Source organism: Haemaphysalis longicornis, unplaced genomic scaffold (assembly GCF_048455015.1).
Source record: "Haemaphysalis longicornis isolate Haplotype H1 unplaced genomic scaffold, Haemaphysalis longicornis Haplotype H1 scaffold_9, whole genome shotgun sequence".
In the NCBI taxonomy this organism is placed as follows: domain Eukaryota; kingdom Metazoa; phylum Arthropoda; class Arachnida; order Ixodida; family Ixodidae; genus Haemaphysalis; species Haemaphysalis longicornis.
This window is the reverse complement of record NW_027526460.1, coordinates 143956507-143969314: the sequence shown is the minus strand read 5'-3', so window position 1 is coordinate 143969314 and position 12808 is coordinate 143956507. Positions and strand designations below refer to the sequence as shown.

General features: G+C 49.0%; 1 pseudogene across 1 annotated transcript in view; it reads left to right on the top strand.

Moving 5' to 3' along the window:
• The window catches only part of LOC144152662 (dnaJ homolog subfamily C member 13-like), a 144133-nt pseudogene that overhangs the window by 96744 nt on the left and 34581 nt on the right, over positions 1 to 12808 (top strand). The window contains exons 32-33 of the transcript XR_013319203.1: positions 5001 to 5106; positions 12545 to 12619. The product of XR_013319203.1 is annotated as a dnaJ homolog subfamily C member 13-like (transcript). The remainder of the gene's footprint in view (positions 1 to 5000; positions 5107 to 12544; positions 12620 to 12808) is intronic.

Genomic DNA, 12808 nt, shown 5'->3' with positions numbered 1-12808 from the left:
TAGACCCCCGGAGATACCCTCGTATGGAAACGAAACTGGAAGGTGAACAGCTGGCAGTGTAAGGCCGATTTGAAGCGCTATCCTCGTCGGAACAGATATCTGGTGACTGGGTGTGATCTTTTGACTTGCATCTGAAGTTCTTATCGCAGAAAGCGGGTTAGGGTGGGGAGAAATCAGGAGCAGCGTGCTTTGTTCGGGGATCAGTCGCAGACGCTCAAGGCGCCATGGCAGGTAGCCTTGAAGTTGGGTAACAGCGTAGTAGCGCTAAATATGAATTTTGCTATGAAGAAACGAAACCGAAACTGTAGTAAACTGTTAGCGAGTGGTCCTGGGGTAAGTAGAACTACCACACAACTTAGAACAATGTGCGCAAAGGCAATAAAACTGCCTAAAATTATAAAGTAGCTTTGCAAACAGGCACTGCTTGACATTTTCAGCCGATTTCTGGGATTATTATTGTCAGAGTGCAAATCTGACGGTCGAAAGTCGTTTGCTGGTTCATCATTCATGCCCTGATAACAAAAAACAAACGCTGATGCAGAATAATTACGAGTGGCACACATTCTTCGTTGGTAGCAGTGACGCACGGTGACGACGCCCCTTTTCCACTCCCAGGTGATTCAAACGGGTTTCATAAATCACTTTTTGTTGCAAAAATAAAAACAAAACTGATTTTGAACGGGCATTTTCTGAGCTGACTCCAAATAGCTTTACTTGTTCCAGGAATGCCTGGAACGCTACGAAAAGGGGCTGCCAAGGTATCATTCACAATGAACGATTCTGAATGGGCACGGTCACGAAAGAGTGAAACACTGCACTGTGTTTTTTTTTTTTAATAGCGTTATTTTCTCCTGTAACCATTGGACACAACTAGCATTGGCATAAATACTAAATAAAAAAATAACAAGGCCCTATATTGAAAATCAGGAAATGTGACACCCTGCGGAACACTTCAAGGATTCAAAAAAAAAAAAAAAAAACATGAACAAAATATGTCTAGTGGTTGTGGTGGTATCCTCTCCATGAGCAACAGGGAATGCCTGCAATGCACTTTTGAGAAATGGCTCTCAAAGTTTACGGAGCACTTGATGTCCTTTAAAAGGCACCGGATGCATAGTCCTTACTGTCCTTGCTAGAGAATGACCATTGGGCTTTTGCCCCTTGATCGGATGTGACGCCACAAAAATGGGTGTTTTTCGGTCATAGCGATCGGTTTTGTTTCCTCCTCCATTGAATAAATCATTTTTTAGCGCCTTTCGACGTCGTTTTTCGGCACGATATTTTTATACAGCATAGAATAAGAGTTTTCAAAGCCAAGGCGGGCAGTTTCCAAAAATGAATTTTTTTTTCTTTTTTTCGGCGATTTCCGCAACCCAATCCCCGTGTCCCCGGTAAGGGGGGACATGGCTCTGAAAACTATTTCTTTTAATGTTTACCGTATTTACTCGCATAATTTGCGCACCCGTAAGTTTTTTTCCAAGTTTAGAGAAAAAAATTTCACTCACATATTTTGCGCTCCCTGTCTCGCCCAAGAGAACCCATTGGCACGTGCGCACAAACAAGCACGCTTTGGACGGCGGCATGGCGCATGGGGGAGTAGTGATACACGATGCTGTGCGCCAATAGTCCCTTCATTCTTTTCTCACTTCTTCCCTTCTCCGTGTCTGCGTGCGCCTCCACTCCGCCCCTCCGTGACGGAGCGCAGGCAAGGAGGAACATCCATGCGCCCTACCCGGTTACATTCCCCTGCTCTGCCCTTCCCGACACATGCACACCCTTCCTCTCGTCCTTCCGCTGGGAGTCGAAACTGCTCGAGTGTGTGCCTTCCTCCTCCTTTCCTTTCTTTTGCGCCGTTAGAACTCGCACACAACACACACAAAGGCAGACGCGGAGTCGGAAGCACTAATTTCTACATCGGAGGTGTGAGAGGGCGTATCAGCCCTGCCGCGGTGTCGCCTTGCCGCCTCTTCTTTCCTGCGTTCGTGCTGCGAGAGAATCCTCTGCCCCTTTCATGCGTGCGCACTGCGACGGAATCCTCCCTTTGTGTTCACGTTTTGCCGTCGCCGTCAGTCAGTCACCTTTTGCTACAGTAGCGATGGGCTACAATAACTATACAACGAAATTCAAACTCGGTGTCATTGAGTTTGCTGAGAAAAAAGGGAACCGTGCCGCCGCAAAGCACTTCACAACGTGAACGAGAGCTACGTGTGGTATTGGAAGAAGCAGAAGAGTTCCCTCCAAAATACCAAACCTGGAAGGAGGGCGTTTCGGGGACCAAAGCAAGGAAAGTTTCCTGCCATGGAAGAAGAGCTGTTGTAGTATGTTCGACAGATGAGGTCGTCCTGTCTTGCCATGTCGTGCGAGATGCTACAGTTTGAAGCAAGGAAGATTGCGCACGAGAAAGGGATCCCTGCTGCGGCATTCAGGGCGAGCAGAGGCTGGGTGACGCGCTTCATGAGACGCCACCAACTGTCTCTCAGACGGAGAACGACCCTTTGCCAGCGGTTACCGCAGGACTACGAGGAGAAAATTGTGTTGTTTCACCGCTTCGTGATTGGATTACGCCGAACGGGGAACTTCATGTCCCAGATTGGGAACGCTGACGAAACGCCACTGACGTTCGACATGCCGCCCAACACCACAGTGAGTGAGAAAGGCGTCTCGTCTGTGCCCATCAAGACCACTGGCTGCGAAAAACAATGCTGCTTGGTGATGCTTGCCGTGACAGCGGATGGCCGCAAACTGCCGCCCTTCGTCATCTTCAAGAGGAAGACATTGCCCAAAATGAAGCTGGGGGCCCGCATTCACATCCGTGCTCAAGAAAACGGGTGGATGAACGAGGAGCTGATGCAGGACTGGATCGACACTGTCTGGGGCAAGAGACCGGGGGCTTTGCTGCGACTGCCATCGCTGTTGGTGGTCGACAGCTTCAAAGGGCATCTTGTGGACAGTGTGAAGGAGAAGTTGGGTGACATGCGGACCCACCTGGCCGTTATTCCGGGTGGCCTAACATCTGTCCTGCAGCCCTTGGATGTGTCGGTCAACAAACCCTTCAAGGACTACGTGCGCAAGATGTACGTCGAGTGGATGGCCAGCAGAGAGCACGGGCTCACTCCCACTGGGAGGGTAAAGCGACCGCCACTGGAGACGGTCTGCAAGTGGATCGTGGCAGCGTGGGACATGGTCTCACCCAGCATCGTGGAGCACAGCTTCAAAAAGACGGGGCTGTCGAATGCACTCGACGGAACTGAGGACGATGCGCTTTGGGAGGGCAGTGATGGCGGCCGTGACGACGACTCGGAGTCGGATTTCGCGACGAGCGATTCTGACTAGACCACAACCAGACTGGACTTTTGTAGGTACTTTTGACTGTGTACTTTCAACTACTTTTCTGTGTACTTTTGACTGTGTACGCGTTTAAATAAACGAGTATCGTTCGCTTTTGCTATCATACTCGATTTTCTCTTATTTGTATAGTCCGCGTTAGGACCGCTTACACGTTATTTTGGACTTTTCGCAGTATACCCGCGTAATTTGCGCACCCCCTTTTTGAGGCCCTAAATTCGCGAAAAAAAGTGCGCAAATTACGCGAGTAATTATAGTAAGTAAACTCTGTGAAACTTGTCAGTCTCACTGCTTTTCCCCCACTGATATCAAATATGGCATTATTTTTTAGATGCAGAGCATCTCATTCACTCGCCTTGTCCCTCCGGCTTCGTCGGCGTTGTCCGCCCCTCCGCCATTCTCCTCGTCGCGCCAGCTGCGCTCTCCGCCGCTCACCCCCTCTCCTCTCCGATAGCGAACACTCTCTCGCGAGGGGCATGGGCATTGGATTGGATTGGATTGGATTAAAGTGGATTGTATTGGATTGTGTTGCGTCATAGCCACAGCACGTTGCGTCATAGCCGCGGCAGACGCGCTGAAGCTGGCGCATGTGCAGTACTCTCTCTTCCGCGGTTTCCTCTCCTTCGGGCACGCTGCGCATATAACCCGTGTGCCGTTCTCCGGCGAAGCAACATCCACGCTTGGCTCAAACACCTAGAGTCCACGCCGCTTTACAAGTACGCCAACGTCGTCATCGACTGGGTCCGGCTTACGCAGTCCCCTCAACGTTATGCGCGTTGTAAAATGCGGTCCCTTCGCCGCTCCGCCTATGCGTCGCATCTACACAGGGGTTCCCGTGAGGGGAGGTGGGAGTTTTTTAGTTGGTCAATTAGTTCCCGAGATAATTAGAGGTAATTAGCCATTTTTGGAGGGACATTAGACAAAACAGTGTTAGTCATGAAACTGTAATCTTTACATTTTCTAATACTATGAAGAGTGGTGAATGCAATAAGAGAAGCGGTTTCTTGATGCACCGCTTGGAACTAATTTTACAGCTTTTTAAACTTCAGTGCTTGAAGTGGGCACTCAAAATGGTTCCTTGCCACTGGTGTTTAATATGAGCTGTAAAATTAGTTCCAAGCGATGCATCGAGAAACAGATTGTCTTATTGCACTCCCCAGGGTTCATAGTGTCGGAAAATGTACTAGTGTTGGAAAATGGAAAAGCAATGACTTGAATGTGTTATGACCAACACTGTCTTGTCTATTGTTCCTCCAAAAATGGCTAACTAGTACCTCTAATCATCTCGGGAACTAATTGACCAGCTAAAAAATAAGGCCATATTTGATATCAGTGGGGGAAAAGCAGCGAGACTGACAAGTTTCACAGAGTTGAAGTTTTTTTAAGAGCAGTGTCTTCCCCTTAAATGCCATGTGGTTTGTCATGTAGCTGCACAGGGGACGCTCGCAGTCAGGTTTCTCTGACTTCCCCCCCACCCCGTGCTTTGGAGTGATGCTGTTTTTCCCGACACCCTGGCCGTGCTCCGAGTTGTGTGAAGTAGACCCGAGGAACTGTCAAGCTATAAGCAGGGTACACAATGCAGCAGTGAAAGGTGTCAATGCACTGCATCCGAGTTCTGGTCTGTGCCCTGCTGAGGGTCCGCGGGTGCCGTGCAGGTGATCCAGGCGCTGACGGGGAGCCAGGAGTGCGTGAACGACATTGCCCACTCGGAGGTGCTCGTCTACCTGCTCCTCGTACTGGTCACCTTCAAGAGCGCCCAGCGTGAGTGCTGCTGCCCCGCCGGTGCTCCGCTTCCAACGTCTCCCACTCGAGCCTCTCTCTCCTTTCCCCAAAGCTTTTTTTGCCCCCACAGCACCACAGGTGCACCCGGATTGTATACTGTTATCAACACTGACAGTGTCTGTGGTTCGTTAGCGACATCGTGTGTCTGCCCTCAAGTAGAGCTGTGCACCAATGCCAAATTTGGGGCTGCAGATTTCTTGCTTTAGTGTGTGTAGGTGTTCAAAAACATGGCTGCTACAAAAAAAAGAAAACAATGACTTGGAAGTCAGGATTTGGTGCATCTGAGTGAGCGAGAAAATGGTACAAAAAGTAAGATTGAGGGGGAGTCGCCTGATCACTTGTGATACGGACTTAAACAGCACTGTGTATCAATACGAAGAGTTTTGCAAATGCATGGACATGTTCCTAACAGCCTAGTTTGCTTGCTTTAGAAATTAATGGCTTCTTTACAGAGACACAAAAGAAACAAGAAACGCATTTTGGTTTATCCGGTTTTAATTAACTAGATGGCACTAGCTTTCTGGCAAGCAAGTTTTATTTGTTTATTTCAGTACAGAAGTGGCGTATCTCTAAAATAAGCAAGCTATTCCGTTGTGAATATTTGTGCGTGTTTGTAAAGCTTTTCGTATTGGGGCTACAGTGTCTTTATCTTCAAACGGGCCATGAAGACAAAACACATGTTTGGTTCGTTCAAACGATTGCTTCGTCAGAATCATACTGACACCACTTTTAACACACACTTCACTTAAGCACACTGGTCTTTGAAACTTTTTTTTTTTGTTTTCCAACCAATTTTCATGAAACTTTATGGGCTTGTTCAGATTTTTTAGCTGATTTCAAATATCCAATTAGTTTTGATGTAACACATTTAGTTTTCGAGATAATTAGAAATCTTTCTTGATTGTTCTTGAGAACAATGGAAAAAAAACTAATCAATAAAAAATTACAAGCAAGGCATGAATAGATACTAGAAGTTGTGTAGAAGGTTGTATGGGAAGCAGTTTTTTTGTTTTACAATCACATACAAGTTTCCATCAATTCTGACTTTTAGGTTGGAAGTACTGCTGCTAACCAATTAAAAATAATGCTAATTAAACAATTACTGAAACACAAAATGCAAAATCTGCTTCCCATACCACATGGTTTAAACATTCAGCTTCCTGCTAAAAGAAAAATTATCATTCTAGCTGCACTACGTGCTGAGGTATGCCTCTCGAGAAGTTCCTATACGTCAAAAATATGCATTTTGAGAAAATGGCAAAAAACGTAGCGGTGCTATGTTTAATGCAAACAATAGAAGGTGGAGTACTTTTTTTGCACGAAACAACTAGTAGGCCCCTGCAGCATAGTCATCTTGACTGCTGGCACCACCCAGGTGCCTCTTCTTGAGGGTCCGCTGCACATTTTCTGCGGATGTCCGCCTGCGGGAAGAGTCCTTGGTTCGCCGGCGGTCCTTTTCGGCCATGCGTGGGCTGCTTAGTGCGCCAACGGTCATGTTGAGCTCCTGCAGGATCTTTGATGATGCCAACTGGCTTCCGGCATTGAATCGCATCACAGCCTCTGCGACCGCAGCTTCCACACTGTGAAGCGATGCGTGGCGCTCCTTGGGAGCCAGCGACCATATCACTGAGTGAAGACTCTCATTGCTGTTTTGCGTCTTGCCGCGCTGGCACCGCTCAAGCAGCTTGTGGTCCGCCATCCGTTCATACACAGGAAGCAAGGCCTCGCAGACGTGGGGGGGCAGGTTGTAGCGGTGCTTGGGGGCTGGCTCCCCTTTGGCCTTGGCAGCGTTCTGGCAGCACCACTAGTCAGGACCAGTGGGGCAGAGGCTGTGGTTCGACACTGCATCATTGGATGTCACGTGATAGTACGTGGCCATCACAGCCTTGTGCATGGCTGGCACGTCCCCTTTGTGGGACTTGATAGCCCAGCCATAGTAGGACGTCAGCTTGTTGATCAGGTCGCCAGTCAGCCGCCCCCTACCACTGAGGCTCTCTGAGCCAGCTGGCCTCTGCTTTGGGAGGTTGCGCAGTTGAGTGCCCATTCTCTTCTGCACGTGGTTCACGCACTCCTCTTTGAGGATCTTAATGAAACCATAAACATCTGCATCCCTCAAAAAAGCGAGGTAGGTGCGGCAGTCACCATCCGAAACCACTGTGGTGTACCTGAGCTTATGACGCTCCCACGACCTCTGAAAGAGAATGAGGGCAGCCTCCACTTCCATTTCCCCAGCTTTTTTGGTGGTGTTTCTCTGGCAGAGGTGCTTTGCCTTCCACTCTTCGTAGGCAGGGTCACTCTCTTTGGGCGCCCGCTCGCAGCCGGCGCAAAAATTGGAGAGCATGACATAATCGAGCACGAGCCCCGTGAATAACTCGATGACCGTGCCGACTCCGATGTGTGACGAGTGTCCCCTCGTCATCCAGGAGCCGTCGTACGACACGGCGATGTTGCTCGGGTTTGCAAGGTCGAGCTCAGCGTACAGTTGCCGAACTGATCGTGCGCAATCTGGAGTCACCTTCCGCGATGCGCGAACAGCTGCGGGCGTCAGTTTAGTCTTCACGTAGCTCTGCCACGTTTTGTTGTGCAGGCCGCGCGAAGAAATGTTCATCGACGAAAACACGTCGTTGAACGCCGTTTGCTGCTTTCCAGTCGACTGCATGGCGCGCGCGCCCAAAACATTGATGGCAAACGGCTTCGCCTTGCTCTCGCCGTCAACGCGTGGCGAGCTCCACGCCGTCGACACGTCGCCGCAGTTCGCGCACTTGAGCACTAGCTTTACGGCGAGGCCGTACTCCCTGTCCTCCTTGCCGATTTCCACATCACCGGAGCACAACTTGAATTTCACTGCGCGCATTAGTTCGTTCAGCTGGGTCAAACTGACGATCACGAACCTTGTTTCGTCCAGCGGCGTGGCTGCGGCGTTGTCAGGGTCGCCCAACAGGCTGCACTTCCGTTGTGTAGCTCCAGTTGAAGAAAGCTCGTTCAGCTTGTTTTCCGCGTTTTGACGCACCTCTGCCACTTGTGACGGGTGCAACATTGCTGTATCGAGACGGATGCGGCCACTGCCAGAGGCGTTATGAGCGGTCGGCGGAGGCGCTAGGCCTACGTTGACAAGCGCGTCGTCGCCAACCACGGAAGGTCGGTCGCTATCTCCTTCATCGCTCCTCGCTGGTGTGGAGCGGCCTCTGAGATTCTCGAGGTTGGATTTCTTTCTCTTTTTGCCATACGGGTTCTTCGTGCGGGATTTTCTTCCGGCCTTCCACATCGCAAACGTCGTAGTCAGAGCCCGAGCAATATGGCGCCTGATTGTGCCGACAACGGCATGGAGCAGACGACAGACGCCGCCTTCGGCCAATCGCATCGCGCTGTCTAGTCACGTGCGCTCGCCGGCGAATAGGAACGCGCATTTTTGCTTTTTTTGGCGCGTGTTTCCCACTCTACGACTGAGCGGGCAGGAACCGCAGTGGCGGGAAATTGAAGACCGAAGTTCGCTCTTTCAAACAAGACCAAGATCGCTGCGATACCGCTCGTTGCACAGCAGTGAGGAATTATAGAAAAATAGTTATTTTGGCGTCGGAATCTCGAAGAATCGGCCTTGTAGGGCTTTTATAAGTTGCTGTTACTGCTCAAGTACCGACTTTTCGGAGGAAAAACTTCGCAAACCGGGAGAAAAAGACCTGAACATTTCAAAAATGATGCTTATGAAAAGTGCATTTTTTGGCACTTTTTCGGTCCCAAGGACCCGTGTGCCCCCTTAAATAAGCTATATAAATAGGAAAAAGGGAATGGCCATGTGACCCGCTAGCTCATTTCCCACAACACAAGCTATGATGTCATACCAGCCAGCTCTGCGATTGGCTGAGGCGGACAAAAGCAAACGCAAGTTGTGCAGGGGTTATAATCTTGCAGCAAGAGCTCTTTTCTCTTACATGTAATGCATACATTCATTTTAAAGAAGTATGAATGGTGGGGTAAACAGAAGTTACGAAAGTACATGTAAAGATAGAAATACCGATGCGCACTGCTGTTGGTACTGCGCACACCAGGCTTGTTATACAGTGTAGACCATTTATAACGTAACCGCTTATACAGTTGAACCCCTTTATAAGAGACACGTACCGGGGAGCAGTTTCTGTCTCTTATACGAGATGTCTCTTATAAGCAGGGTACCATGTTTTCACTGACTAATCAGACCCTAGTTCAATGTGGGCACCGTATAACTAAAATAAGCTCAAAAGAACGCTACAGCATGTTTCGAAAGATTCATTCTAATTATTGTTTGGTCCCAGAATTTATGAAACTTGGTTTGCTTCATGACTGTATTTACACTGTTTTTTACAACCGATTCTACAAGCTTTTTTTCCTTTCCTTGTTGGTGGAAGATGAATCGTAGATGTTGAGTTCACAGGCCTGATGAATAGCCAGAGCGCACAGCTTCTTCCGCTGTGTGCTCCGGCTATTCATTACGCTTGCCGGACTCAATGTCTGCAGTGCTTCTTGATTGGGAGCTACACGAGTAGGAGAGCCCGCATGTGTGATCGCGCTCCATCCAAAGAATTGCAGTAAGGTTCAACTACTTCTGTCAGTTGCATTTCCATTGGCAGGGCTTCTCATTGTCATTTCATAGCTGACTGAACCACTTTGTGTTTGCTGAAGTTATAATAAATAGCGACTGCACCTGTCTGTCGTCCACCTGTGTTTCCACAATGGAAGCAACTGCAATTTGTGACTGATGGCACTGCATCTGAAGTTAAAATGTCTGTTACAAGCGAGATTATTGATTAAACTTCAAGGATGACTTGTCCCTTATAACCAATCTTCTACATCCAATGTCTGTTATAAAAGAGGTCGATTTAATGGGAAAGATAGGGCAGCCAACCATGTGGGTGAATAGTGTCTCTTATACCCATTTGTCTCTTACATCAGTGTCTCTTATAACGAGGTTCAGCTGTAGTGCGGGACCGGATATAACGCGGGTTTTTGCGACCACCGGTTTGCCTCCCATAGAACTCAATGCATAAGCATACTGCTTAAGGTGCGGTTGGCCGAAGCACAATACCGTTTATAGTGCGGTTTTTCGGCGGGTCTGCTGATCGACCGGCGCAGCTGAGGCATCGTTATAGGGTAGCAAAAGAAAAAAGAAAGGATGAAATTGACCGGCCTGACGCAGCATGCACCCCTTGCCCTGCTCTAACGTAGACACCCAAAGAAAAAAAAAAGGCACCCTTTAGTTCGTGCGTACCTGATAACCACAACTGACCTTGCTTGATGCATCTCGGGAGATAGCGAGACTCCCCATCCGCGCACGGCAAGTTGATTTTATTAATCGTGAACCGCATGGGCCGTTTTCGAGCACGAATCGTGCACATCGGCGTTGTGCGTGAATTTTTTTTTTTTTTTTTTTCGTGCTCGTATCGACGATTCCGCGCTCGCGGTGGCTTCTTCGCGTGGGAGTGGGAGGAGCCTGACGACTTGCACCAATGGGGAGACGCGTACCTAATGGAGGGAGATTCGAAGCGCTCCGAGCCGGCTAGACGCGCGAGCCGCGCCAGAGATGTTTAGGCTTACCACCGCGGTATTTTTTGATGGGCGCTTTCACAAGCAGCGTGGATGGCAGTTTATATTCCACTTTTCGCCCAGATTATTAGCTCTTTTCTTGCATGAGCATCTTCGCTTGCGCCCCGTGCGGCATTTCAGCGAGCGGTTAGAAGCGGTCGCTGGAACTTACTGGAACTGCCTGCACCGCTTCACGGCCAGTGCCGACGCCATGTTGCCGCCTCTAGCCGCGCCGCCCACACCACGCCAGTTGTATCCGCGCTGGCGTGCACTGCACGTTTTCGCGATACCAAATCTACCACTCGGTTCACGCTTTAGAACGTTGTTGCAGATAAGCCACTGCTCTTTCCCTTTCCGAACTTTCGAGCCGCGCAAAGCCGAAGATTCCCACCACCAGTACGTTGCGCTGATAAGCAGCTGCCTTCGGCATCGTGAACACAAGGTGGGATAAAAAAAAAAAAAATCCCGCTGGCGTTCTTATCACGTCTTGCGGCATCTGTTTATAGACTCTAAAAACGCAGCCATGGTCTTTCAAAACAAACACAACGGAAGTTAAAGCCGCGCTCGCCGTTTGTGAGACTGCGCTTTTGCCCTGCAGCAGCGGCTGATGTTAAAAATAATACGAAATATAGACCGTGCCTTTGTTTTTAAGTGCTGTGCGTTTGAGTGATGATAAATATAGGTTGACTTGAGAGATAGGTGGCGATGTGGTTGAATTCGCGCGTGTTTTGGTTATAGTGCAGTACCGCTTATAGTGTGGGTTTTTGCGGCTCCCGCGACATACGTTATAAGCGGTCTACACTGTAGCTGCACAGCAGTATGGCGCTTTCTGGTTGTCTGACACGACACCGGCCGATTGGTGTAAGTGACATCGTCTTACGCGACCGTGTTTGTCGAGTATACCCCATGTTTCACAAAACGAGTACTTTCTACCATAACAAAAACAAGCCGGGTGCAAATACAGTCAAAAACAAAACAAAGACAGACAAAGCCCAGTTACGGTCTGGTGGCGCCATCTGGGAGGATTGACGGTAAACGAGGCTTTGTAGTCCTCTGAAAGCCTAGTGCCGCATTCAGGTTCGCTTGAAAACCCAGATTTGTGACATCATCGCAAACGACCTCAAGAAACACACAGTTGGTGGGAGAATCAAAATTTTAACATAAATTGATAATTTATCAGTGAATAAAGCATCATTTGCTGCTGTACAAGCGCTGGGGGCACTATGAAACACCAAATCTTACAAATAAAACAAACTTGTACTTTGTCTGCATGGTCCCTTAAATCCATGGGTCATGAAGCATAAGTCCCATAAGAATGTTAAAATTGCCATGAAGGAATGTGGGTTCTTGAGCATGCTGTGGATGCACAAAGTGTATGTGACTACGCCCTCCAATCTTTGGAAAGAGTCTGGGCATGTTGATGGCTAGCATTGCCGGTACGTTACTGCAAGCATTGCCATCACCTGGCAACTCTTGATTGTTTGCTCATGCCGCCATATGCACTTCTTGGCAGCTCATGAATTTTCTTGCTTAAGTTGCGTTCTACTTCAGCCAACATACACCAGAGAGATGCCCTTTGTTCTGCACTACGCTTAGCCATGGTAGCTTTTTTGCACAACTCCGACGGCATCGTGCGGCACAACCAACCCAAAAGGGCGGCATACCGTGTGGTGAAGCTTGAGGAATTTGACGAGGCTTTCCTTTGAAAATGTACTGTTTGATTTGAAACGGTTTGAACAAGTTCACTGTTCACTTTGAATTCACAAGCAGAGTCGCCGTTTGCCTACAAGGTATCCCCGCATGAGTGCGTGTGGTGCTGGATGGGCCCAGGCTGAGTACTGCCATTTGCCTCCTCTTGCAGAGCGCCTGGTGGTCCTGGACACGCTACTCCCCCTGGCCTCGAACAGCCGCCTGGTCAGGGAGGCCGTCAGCAAGGGTATTCCTCCTCCTCCTCCTCCTCCTCCTGGACTGCTGCCAGTACCCTTCTCTCCCCCCCTCCCCCGAGAGACCCTTCTCTACGAAACCAATTTGCAAAACATTGTGATCTCGCAAAAAAACAATGCAGGATTAAACGGGATTGTGAATCCACAAAACAGCTGCAGTCAAAAAAAAGCTCGAGGCAAGC